The following is a 22,298-nucleotide window of genomic DNA, read 5'->3' on the forward strand; positions in this document are numbered from 1 at the left end:
TCTTCTTAGCCTTGGAACCCTTATCTGTTAGAAGTTGGGAGAGTCAGCCTTCATACTAAACTCAGTACACAGACTCCAGTAAGAGGAAATTAGACCTTGGTATAGTTTAGTACACATTCCTAGTCCATCCTGAATAACAAGAAATATGAGTGACTTTCTCATTTCATCCTATACATTTCAAGAACTTTGGTGGAAACATAGACAAGGCTCAAAGTCAGAGTTGACAAACTGGGCAAGAAATCCAACTCTGTCACCACCCTGTCTGCCCAAAACTGACAGATATTATTCATTCCCTGACCCTTATAAATACAGGATTCCCCATCAGGCCTTGAGTACCAAACAGGACCTGGAATACCCAAGGATTGGCTCTTTCAACTTTTGCAAGTAAATGAAAAACACAACTTAACTTCAAAAATTTCCTCACAACCATTATCAAAAAGGTTCACACACAACACATTAAAATTCCAAAGCACCAAATTGGCATTCTCTAAGGCATTATCAGACTTTACTCTTTTAGGGTGTTTTGTTTGTTTGTTTATTGGTGCAAAATGAATGCATTTGGGCAGTACGACAGTGGCTCAGTGGCAGAATTCTTCCCTGCCATGCTGGAGACCTGGGTTCAATTCCCTGAGCCTGTCCATGCCAAAAAAAAAAAAAAAAGATGCATTTATTTAATTAGTACCTATGCTAGTTTGAAACTGTTATGCACTCCAGAAAATCCATGGTCTTTTAAGTCAATCTTGTGGGTGCAGACTTATTATGAGTGGGATTTTATTACTAGGTTGTTTTCATGGAGATGGGACCCACCCAACTGTGTGTGGGACCTTTTGATTAGGTTGTTTCCATGGAGGTGTGACCCTACCCATTCAAGTTTAGTCTTAATCCACTTATGGGGTCCTTTAAGAAAGGGACATTTTCAGAGGACTTGTTTAGTCAAAAGAGGCACCTCTTAGGGGTAATACTCAGAGTGGCCATGCTGTCTGAGTGTCACAGCTGGGAGACCTGGCAGGCACTGTGCAGCTCTGACAAAGGCCACCTCTGCTACCACCAAGACTGGCTTCTGTGGGGGCAAGGATATTTTAGAAGAATGTATATCTTTCCTCAAACTCTTTTCTTACTCTGGATAGGTGGTAGATCATGTCCTACCCAGATGCAAGAGAACCCACCTCCCACTGAGATGTCAACACCATCTACCTCAACCCTAGACCAACCTTCATTTGTTCCCAAATCTTTTCTCAGAAACCCTGGGTTCTCATCAGTCATCCCACAACATCCTCAAATGGAAAGAAGGATAAACATGAGACCCAGAACACAGAATCTATGGTTCTTCAGTCCTCCCACGGGATCCATTTGGAAGGCTGTATCCAAATGTATGAGCTCTTGCACAGAATGAAAGTAACTGAGAGCCTGAGGCAATGGCAGGAGGAGCAAAAGAAGATGGTGTGGGCCCTCTTTGAGATGGCATTGGAAAAACTGAAGTGTTTTGATGAATGGAAGGAACTGAAGCACCATAAAGAATTCCAGGCCTTATGGGAAGTGATGGAGAAGAGTTCCAGAGAAGCCCTGGGGCACCAGGAGAAGCTAAAAGCTGGGCATCACCACAGAGCAAAGATTCTCAACCTAGAGCTGCAGGAGGCAGAACAGCAGCTCCTGAAGCAAATGGAGAAGTGCCTTCACAGGGTAAAAAGCCAGATCTGCCTGTGGAGCCTCTATGCCCTGCTGGAGAAGCTGCTGCACATCAACCAGCAACTAAACTCCCCTGACCAGCACAGAGACCTGCTTAAGATAGACTTGTCTGCCTTCTGGACCCAGGGTAACCAGCTATGTTATCTCATCTCAGGAAGCATTCAGGCTACTTCTGAGAATGGCTTTCCTACAGCAGGAGACCAAGCTGTGAATGAGCTAGCGCTACAGAAAATGTGGGACCTCCTTACAAATTTGCACCAGGAGGTCACTTGAGCCATGGAAGGAAGGAAGGAAGGGAGGGAGGGAGGAAGGAAGGAAGGAAGGAAGGAAGGAAGGAAGGAAGGAAGGAAGGAGGGAGGGAGGGAGGGAGGGAGGGAGGGAAGGAAGGAAGGAAGGAGGGCAAGAAGGAAGGAAGCAGGGAAGGAAGGAAGAAATGGAGGGAGAAGGAAGGAAGGAAGAAGTGGAGGAAGAGATGCAGGAAAGAAGGAAGGAAGGAAAAGAAAAAAAATCCTTTTCAGAGCTCGACCCTAGCCCCTTGAGTTTGCCAATCAAGAGCCAGAGTTTGTATCCAGCTCTACGTGCCCCTTTTCTTGGTGCCCAGCCCTCTTCTAGTATTCTAAGCACTTCCAACTCCAAAAGTCTCTGTTTTGTTTTGTTTTTATTTTCATCCACCCCACCTCATCTCTGTCAGAGAGAGACCTCCCGGTTCCTTTTGTGCTTGCTGCAAGTTTATCTGTGCTCATGCTTTCTCCAGGTTTATCTGTGCTTGGAGCTTGTATTCAGCAGTCTGAATTTGTTAACTATTCCACATTTGGAGATTGGTTGAGATACTTTTCTTGCTCCTATTGTAGACTGCTTCTTTTTCCCTGAAGAAACCAACTCCAAAACACCCAGTGTTTTGCCAGTGGGGGAGGGGTGCTAGCCCTCACAACATGGGATCTCAGCCATTCCATCCATTCCAGACTGGTGTACAATGGGTATCCAGTTGCAGATGTCCCCCAAATAGCTGTTCCAGACAGTCTCTGGCTATTTACTGACTGTCCTAGAGGGCTAATTAAATTCCACATCTTACTATGCCACATCTTGCCATGCCTTGCTCTCAAATTAGGATATTAATTCAAAGTTACTAATGTCATGTAATTATAAGTTGCAGCTGCTTAATCATGTACAGTTGCCATCATGATTTATTGGGAACAGGTGTGAGACAGAATGGGATGCATCACTAACTATAAACTGAAGGGTGGGCAAAGTAGGAGAAAAGGTACAGGCTTTGGAATTGCAGATCTGAATTTTAGCCCCTCCTGCCTGTTACTATTACCTTGGACAAACCACTCACTTTGCAATTGCATTTAAAGAGAGGCTTTTTTCCTTCTAGGAGTCCTTCCTTAAAAAGTATTTGCAGGAAGCATAGACAATCTCTTAGTTTTTAACATTTTAGGAGCTGAGCACCAAACACTGAGATCTGTTTACAAGGAAGTTAAACATACTGTATTCTGCAGAACTGTTAAGCAATTATTTCAGTCAGTATATATCAGGAAGCAGCTCTGTGCTGGCACTTACCACATGGGCCACATATACTGAGCTTGAGGCACAGCTGGTCTGAATGGCAAAATGTCTTGTGAATTTCCTAGAATACTAAACCATAAGAAGCTGTGGGGAGCTACTACAAGCCATTTCTTACTTGATTCCCAATTTACCAAGGAGTCTGTCAGTTTTCATCACTTCCCAGCATCTGATAAAATGAGATTTGTTTTGGTTTGGGCTTTGTTTGCTTGTTTTTTTTTATATTTTTTTATTGAGAAATCTTCACACACATACAATCCAAATATAGTACACAACCAATGGCTCATAATATTATCACACAGTTGTGTATTCATCACTGTGATCATTTTTAAAATGTATGTATCATTCCATAAAAAGAAAAAACTCAAATATGCCATACTGCTTGCCCCTCCATCTCACTGATAGTATTGCAATCTACCCAGTTTTTTACCCTTTATCTCCCCTAATATTTTTTTATTTTTTTATCCTTATTTTTTTACCTGTCTGTCCATAGCCTGGATAAAAGGAGCATCAGATACAAGGTTTTCACAATCACACAATCAGTGTAAAACTACATAGTTATAAAGTCTTCTTCGAGAATCAAGGCTACTGGAACACAGTTCAACAGTTTCAGGTTACATTCCTCTAGTCATTCCAATTTACCATAAACTGAAAAGGGGTATCTATACAATGTATCAGAATAACCTCCAGGATAATCTCGCAACCCTGTTTGAAATCTCTCAACCACTGAAATTTAATTTTGTCTCATTTCTCTCTCTTTCCCCTTTTGGTCAAGAAGGCTTTCTCAATCCCATGATGCCAGGTTCTGGCTCATCCCTAGGAGTCAGGTCCCATTTTGCCAGGGAGATTTACACCCCTGAAAGTCATGTCCCATGTAGGGGAGAGGGCAGTGAGTTCATCTGCTGAGTTGACTTAAAAAGGCCACATCTAAGCAATACAAGAGGTCCTCTGTGGGTGACTCTTAGGCCTAATTATAAGTAGGCTTACCTTCTCCTTTGCAGGAAAAAGCTTCATGGGACAAGCCCCAAGATCGAGAACTTAGCATATTAAATTGTTTGTCCCCACTGTTTGTGAGAATATCAGCAATATCTCAGACAGGGAAGTTGAATATTTCCTCCTTTCTCCCAAGTCCTCCAAGAGGACTTTGCAAATACTTTGTTATTCTCTGCCCAAACTATTCTGGGATAGATCAGGGCATCACACTAATCTGTACAAACAGACAAGATCTCATGCCCTATTCAAGGGCATAAATTATGGTGTTAAGTAAACTGACCATACAAGTTAAATTAGACAATGTGCTACCCAAAATATAAATCTTGTACCAAATAAACATCTTTCCCTTAGGCCTCACACAGAAGTTGAGGTTTGAAAATACGGGCCATATCATCCTTTACCCAGTATTCTGATTTACATTTGTCCTATCCAGATCAGCTTCATTCATATCTCTAGTCAAAACCTGATTATTTTTTCAGCTTTTTTCACAGTTGCTGAATGGGGTAATGTTGACTTTCATAGCTTCTGTGCTCTTCCTCTGAATCTCAGGTGTCACATAAATACCTGAAGTTTCAGGAAATGACCAGGTAATATACAAAGAGCTCAGTATCTCAGAATTTAGAACTAATAGTTACAACTCCAGAATAGATGTGACTGCTATAAGAGTTTACAATCTAGGATCCTTTACAATAGGACCCAACCCGATAATCCATGCTCTCAACTTCAATTCTCTGAGTTTGTGTATTTTAGTTAGTCCATGTGAGCAAAGCATGATAATATTTATCTTTTTGTCTCTGACATTTCATTCAACATACTGTCCTTAAGGTTCATTAACCTAGTTGCATGCCTCACAACTTCATTCCTTCCTGCAGCTGCTCAGTAGCCCATTGTATATAAATGCCATAGTTCCCTCTTCCTTTCCTCAGTTGTTGTATCCTTAGGCCAACTCCATTCATTGTGAATCTCAAACTCTGCCACTATAAACCCCAGTGTACTAAAGTCCATTCGCACCCCAACTCTCAATTCCTCCAGGTATATATCTAGCAACATTTGCAGGATCATATGGCAATCTCACCCCTAGTCTCCTGTGGAACCACTATGCTTTCCTCCAAAAGGGCTGACCTCTCAGCTTCCCTACCAATGAATAAGTACATCTCTTTCTCCACATTTTCTCTAGTATTTGTTTCTCTCTCTTCATTTTTAAACAGCTTTATTTGCACATCACACAATCCAACCTAAGTAAATAGCCATGCCTTCACACACTATAATCTATATGAAGACATTTCCTTTTCTTTCATGAAGTATCCATAGTTCTTCCCCATATCCCTCACTTGTTGTCATTTAGTTTTGTCAAAATGCCTTTGTTACATTCAGTGGAAGCATATTACAATGTTACTGTTGACAGATCCTGGCCTGCATTGATTGTACTTTTTCCCTGTATACCATCCCATTTTCAACACCTTTCAATATTGAGATTCACTTGTTCTCCCTCATGCAAAAACACTTTTATATTTGTACATTTAATCACCTCACTGACTACTTAAGGTTTTGTGAAGTTATACAGTCAAAGATCTTCTATCTCTCCTTCCAGGGTCATACATATGCCTAACCTTTCTCTTTCAACCATACTCACACTCATCTTTGTTCTGCATAGTTACAATATTGTGTTTCCATGAGATATTTGCTATCCATTTCTGGATCTATAAAATCAATCCTATTGAGCATTCTGTACTTCTTTAGAATCAAATACCTGATCTCTACCCTCTTTCTATCTCCTGATATCCTGTTTTCTCAACTTTAACTCTCAAAGTTCACTCATTAATGTTGGTTCATATTAGTGAGATCATACAGGATTTGTTCTTTTGTTTCTGGCTAATTTCACTCAGCATAATGTCCTCAAGGTTCACTCACATTATTCTGTTTTACAACTGCATAGTATTCCATTGTATTTATATACTACAGTTGGTTAACCACTCATCTGTTGATGGACATTTGGATTGTTTCCATCTCTTGGCAATCATAAATAATGCTGCAATAAACATTGGTGTGCAATTGTCCATTTGTGTCTTTGCCTTCAATTCCTCCGAATATATACCTAATAATGGAATTGCTGGATCATATGGCAATTCTATACTTAATTTCCTGAGGAACTACCAAACTTCCTTCCAGAGCACCACTTTACTTTTCCATCAAGAGTGGATAAGTGCCTCTTTCTCCACATCCTCTCTAGCATTTGTCATTTTCCATTTTTTTTATTTTTTTATAATAGCCATTCTAGTGAGTTTTAGGAAATATCTCATTGGAGTTTTGATTTACATTTACCTATTGTGGCTTTGTTTTTAAGAGACATATGCTGGTTGAATGCATAGTTTTATTAAGCACCTCAATGAAGGAGAATAGCATGACATTGAGACATGGAATGGGCATCTGTGTGGTCTCAAAGTTAAGAGAACTGAAAGCCCTAATACTAGTCCATATCATCTAAGAATACTAAAACTTTTGAGGCAAATTTCTGAGGCAGTTGCCTTACTGTGCGATGCCTATTTCTCCTCAAGGCCCATTTCCTGACACACCTTTTTGCTTCCAGATTCATAATTAGAGGCAGATACCAACTTTAAGGAAATACTAACAGTCTGCTCTTATAAGCCAAAATGATGACAAGAGTTTCTAATTTGCCTCAGCAGGAACTAGAAAAACATAGGTGGAATTAGAATCTAAGAAGGTTAAAACAAGGAGGATAGAATATACTGGTGGTTCCAGCTGAATTTATCAATATGAGAGCATTTACCTATGATTCTGAACTTGTTATAGCAGCTCCAGTAGCTACAAGAGGCAATAGAAGATTGCTTAATTGATTAACCAAAAGTTGGGCACAGTGACCCATATTAAATGAAGTTGAAATACCAACTTTCCTAGCATATAAGAAATTCATGAAACTAGGAATATAAGAATAGTGCAAAAGATTTGTCCAATGCAACCTACCCTACTTCCAAAGTCAGAAGACACAATTTTTGCTAAGTAGGTTATTAGGAAAATACAAGCATCTCTCAACAGCTCTGGTTGCTATATCTAGGCTACTATGAAATTGTGTTTCCTGCTTTTGAAGTAGTGGCCTAGAGTAGAAGATAAGAGGCAGCACAATCACGTTAATGGAAAACAGAACAGTATCTGTGGATGTCAGAGTCTGCTAAAGTGTAGACATCTCAACTGACTCTCTGAGAACAAATGGCCCCAATCAGTTTCCTGTCTGTTTTGTAGGCAAGTTTGTCAAGCTTGTGCCAAGTACCCAAGAGGCAGAATCAAGATTAGGAAGAACCAATCTCATCAACCTGAGCCCCCCATGAGAGCTATGTTGCTATGAGAATAAAGTTTTTCTACTTGAGTCCTATAGTGCAGGCCCAGATGGAGCCACTGAAGTACAGACTTCAGTAAAAGTAAATGTTCAAAGGAGAACAGTGATCGTCAATGTAAAGAAGTGTTCCCTGTTTTCCAGCCACTGAACATGCTCTACTGCTAGAAGACCAGTGCTAAGTAGGCATCTTCTAATTTTGGAGAACAGAACAGGTGGATATGCTACTTCAACCAATTTACCAAATAACCCAAAAGCTTTGAGGCCCAGAGAATGAAAGCCTTGCAGCAGATGCAGGTTAGGCTTGTATATTCTGAGTAATTCAACTCCTAAAATTTTGTAGGCTTTGATACAGAGAATCGCCTTCCCTAAAAAGGGCAAACTCATACAGTATCAGGTACATCACAATAAATTTGGGCATTCTTTTCTCTTCCCCTTTATAAGTAATATGGATAGCAGAAATTATACAAATAGATATGACACTTTCAGCCATTTCTTCCTTAAAATTACCCTTCCAAGAGACTCAGACTAGCCAGTAGTTTCAGTTCCATATCCAAATCATGTTTATGTCTAGTTCAAGAGTAAGGGACAGCAAAGGCAAAGTGTCCTGAGACATAGATGAGCATAGAATACATAGGTAAAAAACAAGAGTGAGCCACATATTTTAAATAGAATTTCCCAGTGCTGCACTTGAAATGTTGTAGTGTCTTGGTTTAGTTACATGTTTCATCAATATTTATTACCATGCCTATGTCAGCAAAAATATTAGTGGTGACTTATGGCTTCATGAAGATATTTGGTTATGACTAGAATTCTTCATCTCAATTTTCAGTGTTTTTTGGGTGTTCCTCCTGTTTACATTTAGCAAAGTTGTCAGGACCACTTAGTTTCAAGATACATCTAATGTGGAATTTGAGGTGTTAGACAAGAAGCCTCAGCCATTACCTAGCACCTGTGAAATCTACTGAGGTGAACTTATTGAACGCTGTTTGTTTTTCAACTTTTTTTTCCTTTTACTTTCTTTATTGTGAAATACAACATATATAGAAAAAAGCAATAAATTTCAAAGCGCACCACAATAATTAGTTACGGAATAGATTTCAGAGTTTGGTATGAGTTAAAGTTCTACAATTTTAGATTTCTTTTAGCTGCTCCAAGACACTAGAAAATAAAAGAAATATCAACATAATGATTCACCAGTCATACTCATTTATTAAATCTTATCTTCTCTATTATAACTCCACCTTCTCCTTTGATGTTTCTCCCAATCTTTAGGGGTATTTGGGCTATGCCCATTTTAACTTTTGCATTTAGGAAGGGCTATTAATAATATGGGATGGGGGATGGAACTAGTTTATATTCTTAGAGAGGCTGGCCTCTCTGGGTTTCAGGACTTATCTGGCTTAGGAACCCATGTGGAAGTTGTAGGTCTTTCAATTTTTGACACTTATGGCAAGTTACCTCTATTAAACTACCTGTAAGAGGCTCCATTTTGCCTGTAGGATCCTACCTTATTCACAGTCATGAAACCCACATCAGAGACCACCATAGTCCTTCATGCTGGCAGAAAAAAACATTCACTTTGAGGGTACAGAGAACTTGTCACTTACAGGTTGTGAAGGATTTAAATGTTCTCTCCTTGACCTTGGCCACAGCAAAGCTATTTGGTAAATGGAACCTTATCATTCTTGTCTGCATCTTAACCCACTCCAGTCTGACACTCCTCCTAGTTGAACAGCCCAATGTCTCCAAGACCCTGGAGTTGATCTTTCCTTCAGTAGTTCCCTGAACTAGTCCTTGATGCAGTGAAAGTCATAAAATCCAACTACTCAATATGACAGAAAGAGCTAGTAATGATGCCCACCTTTTACATTGAAATAGGCCTTCCTGAGAACCAACTCATTAGCCTACCAGAGCCTCAAGAAGATGATGGCTGAATGAGTTCACAGACATTGCAAGTTCTGCTACCTAGAGGTTAGCATTTAGTATATATACCGGAAGACAGGTCCACAGTGCAAATACAGCATATCAGGTATCTCACAAGCAATAAAATTTAGAAGATTTTCTTCCAGCAAGTACAGTTATGGAAATTAGTCTATTCTAAGACTTCAGTTAGCAGAAACAGACTATTCCACCTTCTGCAATACTTGGTTGGGCTCTGGAGCAATCTGGCATTGTCTTGGGAAAAGCAGATCAGAAGAGTGCCTGCCCATGTTATAGAAGCAGCCTTTCTTCTACAGGCCAGGCCTGTCCTAGCAGCTTTTCTGTCATATTGAGTAGTTGGATTCTACTACTTTTACTGGGTGACAGGACATTGCTATGGTGTTACCTGAAAGCACTGACAAGTCAGGACATAGTTTACTGGGTCTACTGTTTGCATAGAGCAGATTGTCTTGTATGGAGATAGCATCAAGCGCATCCAGGCAGGAAGCAGTAGTATAAAGATATTCTGCTACTGGCTTCAATGTCAAACACCAGTCTGAAGTATTCTGCTACTTTACTAGAATAATTTAGCATTAGTAACCAGCCTCTGAGGTACTATTTCTTCACAAAGCCTCCCTTCACTTGTTGAAAGTACATTTTATGGTTCCTGCCATGTTGGCAGGCTCTGAAATAGTAGCTGCTACCAAGAGACCTGCTTTACTCCAAAAGACTATTTTCCCCACATTAATCTTTATGAATTTAACACTTCTCACTTTGGCCCATGTTATGACCAACAGAACAATCCAAATTATCCATACAAAGGACCATGATCTGTCACAAGAATCATGGCTGTTTTTTGTTTTTAACTAAAATTTCCTATTGTGTTTTGAAGACTCAGTAGGAATTTGACTACTTCTAGAGGAAACTGTAAGATGTTCCAGGTATAATATGTCCCTGCCACTCATATACATACATTTGAATTTATATACAAGCAGCATATAGATTCTCCATACCTCTGGGGAATACAGAACTTTATATAATAACAGAACTTTCACGCTCCAACCAGAAGAGACCTTCCTGATGAGAGGTCTCACCCCAAACAGTTGTGGGCCCATAATAACAACTACAGGTCATCTTAGGGCAGCCTGCACCACTTTTGACATTGTTTATATTAGGGAATATTGGCAAGTTACCTCTTAGAGGGATGAAAAGGATCAGGTAGGAATCAGCTAACCACATTTCCAAATACATACTGACAAAGGGGTCTTTGATTCACTCAGAATAACACAAGGAGCTAGTCTCTGGACATGGTCCCCCAGCTTATCTGTATTCCCATATATATCCACTATACTTCACTGGTCCCTTCTCCAACTTTCCTGCTATTGTTTGGATTAACTGCAATCTGAACTGTATTTTATTCTGAGAACATGACAAAAGAAAGTTGTCTTTGTATATACCCCTTAAGGTATTTCAAAGCTCTAAAATTCCAAGGAAAGTAAGCCACAAAGTAAGAGGATTTTAAGTGTTTGATGTTTTTAGGATGGATTGATGTTCACTTTATACCTCACTGTGATTAACCAACTTTTTGCCAATATCAACAACCCAGTCGGCCACTATTGTAGCCATACAAACATCAGATTGTGGAAAGGTATGTACAAGGTTGAATATGAAGTTTCCTTTCTACCATTCATCTTTTGACCTTACAGGCATGACTCACTTGTTACAAGACAACTTTTTAACACTGTCTAGTTGTAGCAGGAAGGAATTGTGCCCTGGGCACATTTTTCTTCAACATGCCTAAGATTCAATTTCTGTCAACCAGTCCTAACATTAGTCACACATGGAGTTCAAGTTATGGCATACTTACTATCCTTTAAAGAAAGTCTCTCAGATATTACCAGTAACATTAACAAAATACTAGCAAACTGAATTCAACAGCACATTAAAAGAATTATATATCATAATCAAATGAGATTTAACCCAGGAATGCAAGGGTAGTTCAATATAAGAAATTCAATTAACATAATACACCAAATTAATAGAAGAAAGCCAAATGATCATCAATTGATACAGAAAAAGCATTTGATAAAATCCAACACCCAGTTTCAATAAACGCACAAATCTAGGAACAGATAAGAACATAGTTAGCATGAAAGGGCACATGAAAAACCCATAGCTAACATCATGCTCTATGATGAAAGACAGTACTTTTCCCGTAGGGTCAAGATAAGACAAAGATGCCTACTATCACCACAGTTATTCAATGTTGTACTGGAAGTTCTTGCAAGAGCAATTAAGCAAGAAAAAGAAATAAAAGGCATCCATATTGGAAAAGAAAAGGTAAAACTTGCCCTATTTGTAGACCAAAATCCTGAACAATCTATAACAAAATCTATTAGAACTAGAAGACTTCCAGTGAGATGATGGACTAAGGAACAGCAGAGCTCACTCCTTCACCAAAAACAACTAGAGAACAGGCAGAATCTGTCTAAAGCAGCTGTTTTAGGGCTTGGGGGGCCAGGGGAGTCTGGTGCAACATCTAAGAAAGAGCAGGATAAACTGACAGAGAAATGTGGTGAGGGATTCGCTCAGCTGTGGCTCCCGGTACCTATCTCCCACTCTCAAGGCAAGTAGCTTCTGGTCTGCCCAGTTCCTAACCAGCAGGCTACTGCTGACTGTGAAAGTTGGAAAAGCCCTCCCCAGCCCCAGCCACAGAGGCAGGTGTGGCACAGTTCTGATCCAACTGTTGGCTGTGGAATGGGAGCTCTGGATCCCACATCACTGGCCCTTTCCAAACAGATGCCCCCAGCACCATTGTTTCCATAAACCTTAGAAGCTGAGCTAACAGAGGGCTAAAAACATCATGATTTTGTAGAGCCATGGAAAATAGGTTGCCAAAACCACCATCTTCTGGACATGCTGGGAAAGTGCAATTTTGGGAAGCTGCTTTCCTGACTCTTTCTCCAGGGCCCTTTGGAACAGGTCTGTGTTCCCTCTATGTGCCCCTGGTCTTGTTTTGGCTGAGGAATATTGACATGCCAAGTGCCAAAAAAAGAGCTTTAACATGAATTCAACCAACAAAATCCTAAACAGAAATGGAAACCAACCTTCAAAATAATCTCATCAAGATAATTTCAAGCCATATAAAAAGCCCAGTCAAAGGAACAAATTAAGACATCAGAGGAGACCTAGAATTTGGAATAATTAATCAAAGATGTTCATACAAATCTCCTAAATCAATTCAGAGAGATGAAGGAAAACATGGTTAAGGAGATAAAGGACATTGAGATGACACCAGATGAGCCTAAAGAAGATTTGAAAGCCTGTAGCAGTGGACTGCACATCTAGCCACTGAGCTTGACTTCTGGGCTGCTATGTGCATCTAGACAGAGCCCCATGACTTGCTGCCACACAATCAGAGAGCCCAGCCCATGTTCTGAGATTTTATAGAAGCCTAAAGTTGTGAGGGTTCCCAGATAACATTGATACTTCCTTGTTCAACACATGGAAAAACAGAAGAAATAAATGTAAGTGTCTCACACAACCTGATTTTATATACAAAGAGGTAGATCAGTTATTATCCAGTAGAGACCAGGAAATGATGACATCTGAACACCAGTTCCAAGAAGGAGCAGAAGTTCTGAGACTTAAAACAAAAATGGCTGATAAATGCCAAGACACCTTTGGGGAACAAAAATAATATAAGGATGAAAAAAAAATGTATTCTTTAAAACTTTCTAAGTAGTTAAACCAACTCAACTGTAGCAGTTTATACACATAACTGAGGATAATAAAACTCTTCAGTTGTTACTAATTAAAGATGGCATTTCATTTAAAAATAGAAAAAACACATGACTGCAGAAAAAAAATGAAGCAAGATGTTAACATTCTCATGAAACCTGTGCTTGGCCTCTTATCATGGCCAAGTTCTTCAGTCTAAAGTTAACTCCTTTAGAAGACCTCTACAAGTCAAAGATGTGAATTCTGCACTCTCAAGCAACTTTCAACTACTATCTCTGAAGCCACAGAGCTTCAGCCTATGAATACCAGCAGTAAAACAGTGAATGATAATAAGATTTCAAACATAACCACTACAAAACTTGCAACAGTACATGTCAGGACACACCATTTGTGCAACCTCCTTTTAGAAGTCACCACAATACCCAGGATAAGGTGAAAAAGGACATCAATAGGACCTCTGCAAGTGTTACAATCCAGAAAAGACCTACTGGAAAAGGATTATTACAAGTTAAAACAGATTTATATAATATCAAAATGAGTTCTCAGGACAAAAATTAATGAGATATTATCAAGATACATGGCCTCTGAAATTATAACCAGGCCTGCTTCATTTTCTAATACCAAACTGATAGAAGTGTCCAAAACTGTTGACCAGTGAAGACATATTATAGCCAGAGCAACCTCTGATAGATGGGCTCAGCTGAAAGAAACTGCAGAAGAGAGAAATATGTCTGAATGAGTGGAAAGTTGGCAAATAAGAGTGCTGAAAAAGTCTCCTAGCTTCTTACTTGCCCAGTTAGAACCTGAAGGATAAAATGAAAAGCCAGTTGGGTCTTTACAGACTACCATGGCAGAAGATGAACAGAGACCATCTACCAGAAAAGTAAATAAGATATTTTCTGAATGCCTGAACCTGATTAATGAGGAATTCCCAAAAGAAGAAATATTGGCCATACTGAATGACATAATTAAAAATAATCCAGATACCGAAAGCTTGTTAAATATTGGATGACTTGCATGTCTTGAACAAATCACAAATCCTATTGAAAATATTATCACAATCAATGAGAAGGACATTCTGGGAGGTGCTCAGCCTACTGAAGAGATGTGACATGCAATTGTAGATATTCTAACATTGAAGAATTGAGAAAAGGTTAATTTTGTAGAAAATACTGAGACTTGTGCAGCCATCTAACAAATCCAAGAAGTCACTGCTGAAAATATAATTCTTAATCTAGAGCCAGGAAAACTGAAGTTGATAAAAGAAAAACACAACATAGAAATGTGATATTTCAAGACTGTGAAAAGAAGAGGATAAAACAAAAGAGTCTATCAGTGATGCTAAAAAACCCAAAACCCCAATAAGGAAACTATAACAAATTGCTTAAATATAATCTTTCCAGTATAGAATTACCATATGACCTGGCAATATCACTTCTAAGTATATACCCAAAAGAACTGTAAGCAGGAACTTGAACAGATATTTGCACACCAATGTTCATAGCAACATTATTTACAGTTGCCAAAAAGTGAAAGCATCCAAAGTGTCCATCAACAGGTGAATGATAAACAAAATGTACTATATACATACAATGGAATGTTATTTAGCCATAAAGAGAAATGAATTTTTGATATATGTGACAACATGGGTGAATCTTGAAGACATCTTCAGTGAAATACATCAAATACAGAAAAAGTATTGTATGATCTCACTGATACGAAATAATTAGTATAAGCAAATTCATAGAATCAGAAGCTAGAATACAGATTAATCAGGATGGGGGAATAAGGAGTTAACATTTAATTGGTACAGAGTTTCTGTTTGGGATGATGGAAAAGTTTTAGGAATGGATTATGGTGATGGAGGAAAAACTTTGAATGTAATTTATTACAGCTGAATTGTATATTTGAAAGAGGATAAAGTGGGAAATTCTAGGTTTTTCTCAAAGTTACCAGGAAAAAATACAGAGTGAACCTTTATGTAAACTATGGGCTAACCTATGGGCTATGGTTAATAGTATAATTATAATATTGTAACAAAGGTATCACACCAATGCAAGATGTTAACAGTGAAAACTAAGGTGATAGCATATGTGAATTCTGTACTCTCCATAAGTCTATACCTGCTGTAATAAAAACATTACTAATAACAGGAAGTGAAGTCAAGGTTTTCCTGCTAAAGTAGTAAATCAAATTTTCAATACATGCATAAAATCAGAGACCTTCATAGGATTCTCTGTCCCCAGTAAGACTAGACATTTCCAGAAAGAAATGGTTAGCAGAGGTGACACCACTTATCAAACCCACGACCCACTGAGTTGGGCAGTTAGAAGCAGAAAAAGTATCAAGTTACCTGTGTACCATCTATATAGGTCCTTTTCTCTTAGTACAACCCTAGTATTGTATGTCTCAACCCTGAGAATGTGATTTGAGGACTTACTTTTGACACTGTTCCTTAATTTCAGAATATTTTCTAGACTCCATTTTACTACATACCCAAGATTTGGCTTTTGCTCACCAACCCTAACATAATGTCTTTTGAAGAAGTCACTCTGTTACCTTTAATACTTATGAAGCTGAGGTCCTCTTGCTAAGGGGCTGAACTAAACTCTTGGTGCTATGTGCAATCAGGAGGAATGTTCTTTCTGAGACAGTTTACAAGGCCTCGAATCAGAGATTCAGACACAGGTCATCTAATAATTAAACAGCTCTAGGACCTTGGATAAGAACCTGCTGCTTGGAGAGGCTGTCATGTGGATTACTCTATGACAGAGAAGCCAAGGACCAAGGGATGCAGCAGCCAGCCCCAGAATGCCCATCTTAAGGGATGAAAACATCGTCTTGATGGTACCTTGATTTGGACTTTTCCTAGCCTCAAAATAATGAGTCAATACATTCCCATTGTTTAAGTAAAAAACAAAACAAAACAAAAAAGAACCTGCAGCTTAAGAACAACTCCTAAGTTCATAGATCATTCCTTCTCTATTCTAATTCCAATTCTACTCACGTATGCAAAAATTTCCCCAAATCTAGATTTACCTGAGGTACAGATTATGGTTCACCCTAAATTTAGTCCTGACACTCTCTCCAGCCTCACCTTGTCATTCCCATCTGGGGTGAATAATGGGTCCTCAGAGATGTCAAAATCCAGATAGCCAGAGCCTATGAATATGCTACCTCACATTAGGGACTTTACAGGTATGATTGAAGCTAAGGAGTTTGAGATGGAGACAATATCCTGGGTTATCCAGGTGGGCCCAATGTAATCATGTTCCATGTAAGAGGGAGATTTGACTACAGACAAGGGATGTCAGTATGCAAGACTGAACCAGGTACTGTTGACTTTGAAAATGAAAGTGGCCACAAACCAAGGAACTCAGCCTCTAGAGACTGGAAAAGGCAGGAAAACAGATTCTCCCTTAGAGCCTCCAAAATGAACCATCCTTGTCAGCACCTTGATTTTAGCCTTGTGAGACTCATTTCCAGGTCCAGAACTGTAAGAGAATAAATTTGTGTTTTATGCACTGTTTGTGGTAATTTGTTACAGCTGTAATAGGAAACTTATATACTATCCCACATGGAAATCAGAGGAAATAATGCTGTTTCACATATGATATGCCACATCACATGCTCCTTACTCTATATATTCTCCCTCCTGTAACAAGTATCTACTCATACTTCAAATATCTGGTTCTCTTCTTTGCTGATGCCTTCTCAACTGGAGTTACCATGCCCACCTTTGAAACCTAGCTATTCCTTTCCCTTAATTCTTACCATATGTACCATATGTATGTTATACAGAGTTTGACATATTGCCTCCTCCTCTCGATCAATTCCCTTCAACAATGATACCCATTTTTGTACTCCCTTTGTTTCAACTAGCAAACTAGGGCATTTAAATAGCAGCTGCCAACAGTCCTGATAGAATGAAGAATGAACAATCGAAAGCATGGGAAGGAATTCAACTGGACATTTTGTTCTGGAGCCACAGACCTGGACTTAAGGCTAGCACTGCCAGAGGCTGTGGCTTTGATAAATTGCCACCTGACAGAATGTACCCAATTGTTCCCATATATTGTGCACATGATATATCTAACTAAAATACACATTCAATGTAAGGACATAAATATACAGCTGTCCTTACCAGCATGAATAATTAACAGCTAGCGTCGTTCAACCTGGTTAAAGTAAAACCACAGTATTTTAAAACACCTCTGTATTATGCAGCTTTCATGGAATAGATTAAACCTATTATAGCATTGAAGGACCATGATGTTGAAAAAAAAAAAAAGCAAGGTTCTTAATCCACAGTGTGACTTCATTTTTATAAAGATATTTGAAGACACAAACAGTAACTGAAAGCTTAGAGAGATCAGCACTACATTTAATCATCTCTGAGGAAAAATTTTTGGTGAGTGCAAAGGAGGCATTATGAGAAGAGTGGGAATCATATTATATACTTCACATCTCTAATGTTGACACTTCGCAGGTGCAAGTTCTCCTTTGTAAATCTAGAAGTTAGTAAGCATTCATTCCGAGTGCTCTAGATAGAGGATCCACTTACCATATTCTCTCTGATTAGTAGCATGGCATAATAGAAGCTTATTTTCCATAGAACTGGGACTAAGTGCTTGAAGAAGGCAATTTCACAGGCACTTTCACTCTGGCCACTCTTTTTCTGAAACTCACTTCAAAGCAGCAGTTGTTGAGGGAACCACCAGTGTAAACTAAAGATGGCAGAAAAGGATAAAATGAAAGATGATGAAAGCTTTACAAAGAGAATGAAAACTTTGATTTAAGCTTACTGGAGTTGAGCAATAGGAGAAGTGATATCAGGAACCAGGTAAAGATAACTATTGGCTATCCATATATCTCTTCATGCTCTTTCCAAGACCCTGACCATCCAGCCAAACGATTAGCAACAGCCCATGAGTCAGTAAACAAACACACTTCTGGCCAATTCTCCTTCCAAGCAAAATGAACAACCAGGTGCACTGCTTGAAGTTCCACCCACTGGGAGGACTGCCCCTCACCACTGTCATTTAAGGACATCTCAGAAAGTGGTTGTAGTGCTGCAGCTGTCTGCTACCATGTGGTCCCTGAATATCATGCAGAACCATCTGTAAACCAGGTCGTAGTTTTCTCTTCCTCAGTCAACTGACTGTAAGGAGCTCTGGGAAAGAGAAGGTAATGTGGCAAGAGTGGGGGCCATAAGCATTTAGGCCACTTCCCATGGAATTTACTTGTGCATTCAGGACCTGCTCAAGCCCTATTCTTATCTACCATTACCATTTTATGCTGGAGTACTGTTGTGCACATCCTACTTTATGGTTTGGTGGGTCAGACAACACCCAGTTTGTGATAGACAACCCAGGTCTCTGGGTAACTTGGTAACTTGATTAAGTGTTCAGTCTCTACTAAGGCCCAGTATCAGGCTAAACACTGTTTCTCAAAAGGAGAGTAGTTATCTGCAATGGATGGTAAGGCTTTGTTCCAAAATCCTAAGGGTCTGTGCTGTGATTCTCTTATAGGGGCCTGCCAAAGGCTCCAAACTGCATCCCTATTTGCCACTGACACTTCCAACACCATTGGATCTTCTGGATCATATGGCCCAAGTGGCAAAACAGCTTGCACAGCAGCATGGACTTGTTGCAGAGCCTCCTCTTATTCCAGTCCCCACCCAAAATTAGCAGCTTTTCTGGTCACTTGGTAAATGAGCCAGAGTAGCACACCTGAATGAGGAATACGTTGTTGCCAAAACCCGAAGAGGCCAACTAGGCACTATGACTCTTTTTTGGTCATAGAAGGATCCAGATACAACAGCTTATCCTTCACCTCAAAAGGGATATGTCATCATGCCCCACAGCATTGGACATCTAGGAATTTCACTGAGGTAGAAGTCCCCTGTATTTTTGAGGATTTGTCTCCCATCCTCTGATACACAAATTCCTTGCCAATAAGTCTAGAGTAGTTGCTACTGCTTGCTCACTAGGTCCAGTATATCATCAATGTAATGGACCAGTGTGTGGGAGGGAGAAATGATCAAGGTCCCTGCAGACAAGATTATGGCATAGGGCTGGAGAGTTGTTATACCCTTAAGGAAAAATAGTGAAAGGTATACTGCGGGTCTTGCCAGCTGAATGTAAACTGTTTCTGGTGGTCTTTACTGACAGCTATTGAGAAAAAAGCATTTACCAGATCAATAGCTGCATTCCAGGTACCAAGCGATATGTTGATTTTCGCAAGCAATGATGCCACTTCTGGAACAGCAGCTGCAATTGGAGTCACCACCTGGTACAGTTTTTAACAATTCACTGTCATCCTCCATGTCCCATCTGTTTTCTGCACAGGCCAAAAAGGAGAGTTGAGTAGGGACGAGGTGGGAACCACCACTCCTGCATCCTTCAAGTTTTAGAGTGGTACTAATCTCTGCAATCCCTCCATGAATTCAGTATTGCTTCTGATTCACTATTTTGCTAGGTAGGGGCAGTTCTAGTGGCTTCCAGTTGGTCTTCCCTACCATAATAGCCCTCACTCCATGAGTCAAAGAACCAATGCGGAGATTATGCCAGTTGCTAAATACACTGATTCCAATTATGCATTCTGGAACTGGGGAAATGACCACAGAATGGGTCCAGGGACCCACTGGACCCACTGTGAGACAAACCTGAGTTAAACTCCATCAGAGACATAGCCTACTCTAAAATCAGCCCTTTCTCTGACAGATAGACCAGAGTGATGTTTTGGGTCTCCTGGGATTAGTGAGAAAAAAGCATTTGCTAGATCAATAGCTGCATACCAGGTACCAGGGGGTGTACTGATTTGCTCAAGCAATGATACCACATCTGGAACAGCAGTTGCAATTGGAGTTAACACCTGGTTGAGCTTATAATAACCCATTGTCATCCTCCAAGACTCATCTGTTTTCTGTACAGGCCAAATAGGAGAGTTGAATCGGGATGTGGTGGAAATCACCACCCCTGCATCTTTCAAGTCCTTAAAAGTGGCAGTGATCTCTGTGATCCCTCCAGGAGTCTGGTATTGCTTCTGACTTACTATTTTCCTAGGTAAGGATACTTCTAGTGGCTCCACTTAGCCTTTCCCACCATAATAGCCTTCACTGCACAAGTTAGAGGGCCAATATGGGGATTCTGCCAGTTGTTCAGTATGTCTATTCCAATTATGCATTCTGGACCTGGGGAAATAACTACAGAATGGGTCCAGGGGTCCAATGGACCCACTGTGAGACAGACCTGAGCTAAAACTCCATCAGTCACCTAATCCCCATAAGCCCCCACTCTGACTGGTGGTCCAGAATGATGTGTTGGGTCCCCTGAAATTAATGTCACTTCTGAGCCAATGTCTAATAATCCCCAAAATATCTGATCATTTCCTTTCCCCAATGCACAGTCACCCTGATAAAAGGCCATAGGTCTGCTTAAGGAAGGCTAAGAGAAAGGTTAACAATGAAAATTTGGGGCAGTGTGAAAGGGTCTTTCCCCAAGGGGACCACTCTATCCCCCTCATTCAAGGGGCTATGGGTCTGAAACTGTCTCAAGTCTGGAAATTGACTAAGGGGCCATGACTCTCTGTTTTTGTAATTCAGGTTAGACTTCTGTTCATTTGACCTAAAATTCTTCTGCTTATACAGCTCAAAGAAGAATTTAGTAGATTGCTCATCTATTTTACTTCTAGATAACCCAAGATCTACTAGCCAACACCACATGTCTCTGCAAGTCAGATTATTTTGACTGCTGCTTTGAGTCTGCTGTCCATTATGGTGGTCACGCCCACCTTGTCTATGGTGATTAACTGTCGCCACATGGCTTCTGCCAATTTGGTATCCGATCATTCCCACTGTGTTTAAGGATTCCAGTTCAGTGACAGCAGTACCCACAGTAATATTTGACCTACAGAGAAGGGCAACTACAGTGCTCTTCAGAGATGATGGCACTAGTCTTACAAATTTATTTCTCAAAGTTCAGGTGAAAGATGTGTCCTATGGGCATTCCTGGGGTGTGTGAGCAGGTCTTCCGTGATAAATCCACTTTAATATTCTCTCTCTCTAAGCCTCTGGATCCCCTCATCTATGTTATACCAGGGCAGTTCTGGCATTTCTTCCTCAGGTAATATCAGCCACCTTTTGATCCAAGTTTCAGCCAGACATTCAAACAAATCATTAATGTCCTTTCTTACCCCTCTAGCTACAACATTGAATGTAGAATCTCTGTTTAGTGGGTCCATATCAATAAATTCAGCTTAATCCAACTTTATATTCCTTCCACCATTATCCCATACCCTTAATATCTATTCACACACATATTCCCCAGATTTCTGTCTATATAGATTGGAAAACTCATGCAATTCTTTTGGAGTGTAGCATACCTCCTCATGGATCACACTTTGTACCTTACCCTTCAGGGCCTGTTGGTATTTTATTCTAGTTGTAGGTCTTTAAGAAAAGAGGGGTGATGGGAGTTGGATCATGAAAAGAAATAGAAGTGTCTTTCACGTCAATTACCTCATGGCATTCTATTGCAGTTTCATCTCGTGAAACAGAATTAATCACTCCAGACAAAGGAGGACTGTTTCCCCATGGGAGGTGGTTACCAGGTTAGCAGACACTGAAGGATTAATTTCTTTAGGTGGAGGTTGGATGACACACTCCTCTGAGCAGACTGAGGCCAGGAAATTGTCTCCTCAAGGCAGGCTGGAGGTCAGGAAGCTCTTTCCTCAAGGCAGTCCATTCCATGTTTATCTAGTAAAGTCTCAGCAGATTCCAGGGATCCTGCCTCCCCATCACCATCATTATCAAGCCATATATCACCATTCCACATCTCAGGATCCCATTCTTTTCCCATCAAAGCCATTCCTTAGCAGACACCATGCAAGACTAAGATTTTTACTTATGTTATAAATCTTGCACAATGAGGCTTTGTGTCTTGTTTTCAGACATCTCAAGTCAGTGACCACAGGAAATAAGATTTCTTTCAGGGCCCACATGAAAAATTTTACATCATTCATATGCTAATTAAGGTGCAAG

General features: G+C 40.0%; 1 pseudogene; it reads left to right on the forward strand.

Annotated features, from left to right (window-relative positions):
* The first annotated feature begins 973 nt into the window (after positions 1-973).
* Positions 974-7,586, forward strand: LOC143668212 (mRNA export factor GLE1 pseudogene; annotated as a pseudogene).
* The last annotated feature ends 14,712 nt before the right edge of the window (positions 7,587-22,298 follow it).

Source organism: Tamandua tetradactyla, chromosome 24 (assembly GCF_023851605.1).
Source record: "Tamandua tetradactyla isolate mTamTet1 chromosome 24, mTamTet1.pri, whole genome shotgun sequence".
Taxonomy (NCBI): Eukaryota; Metazoa; Chordata; class Mammalia; order Pilosa; family Myrmecophagidae; genus Tamandua; species Tamandua tetradactyla.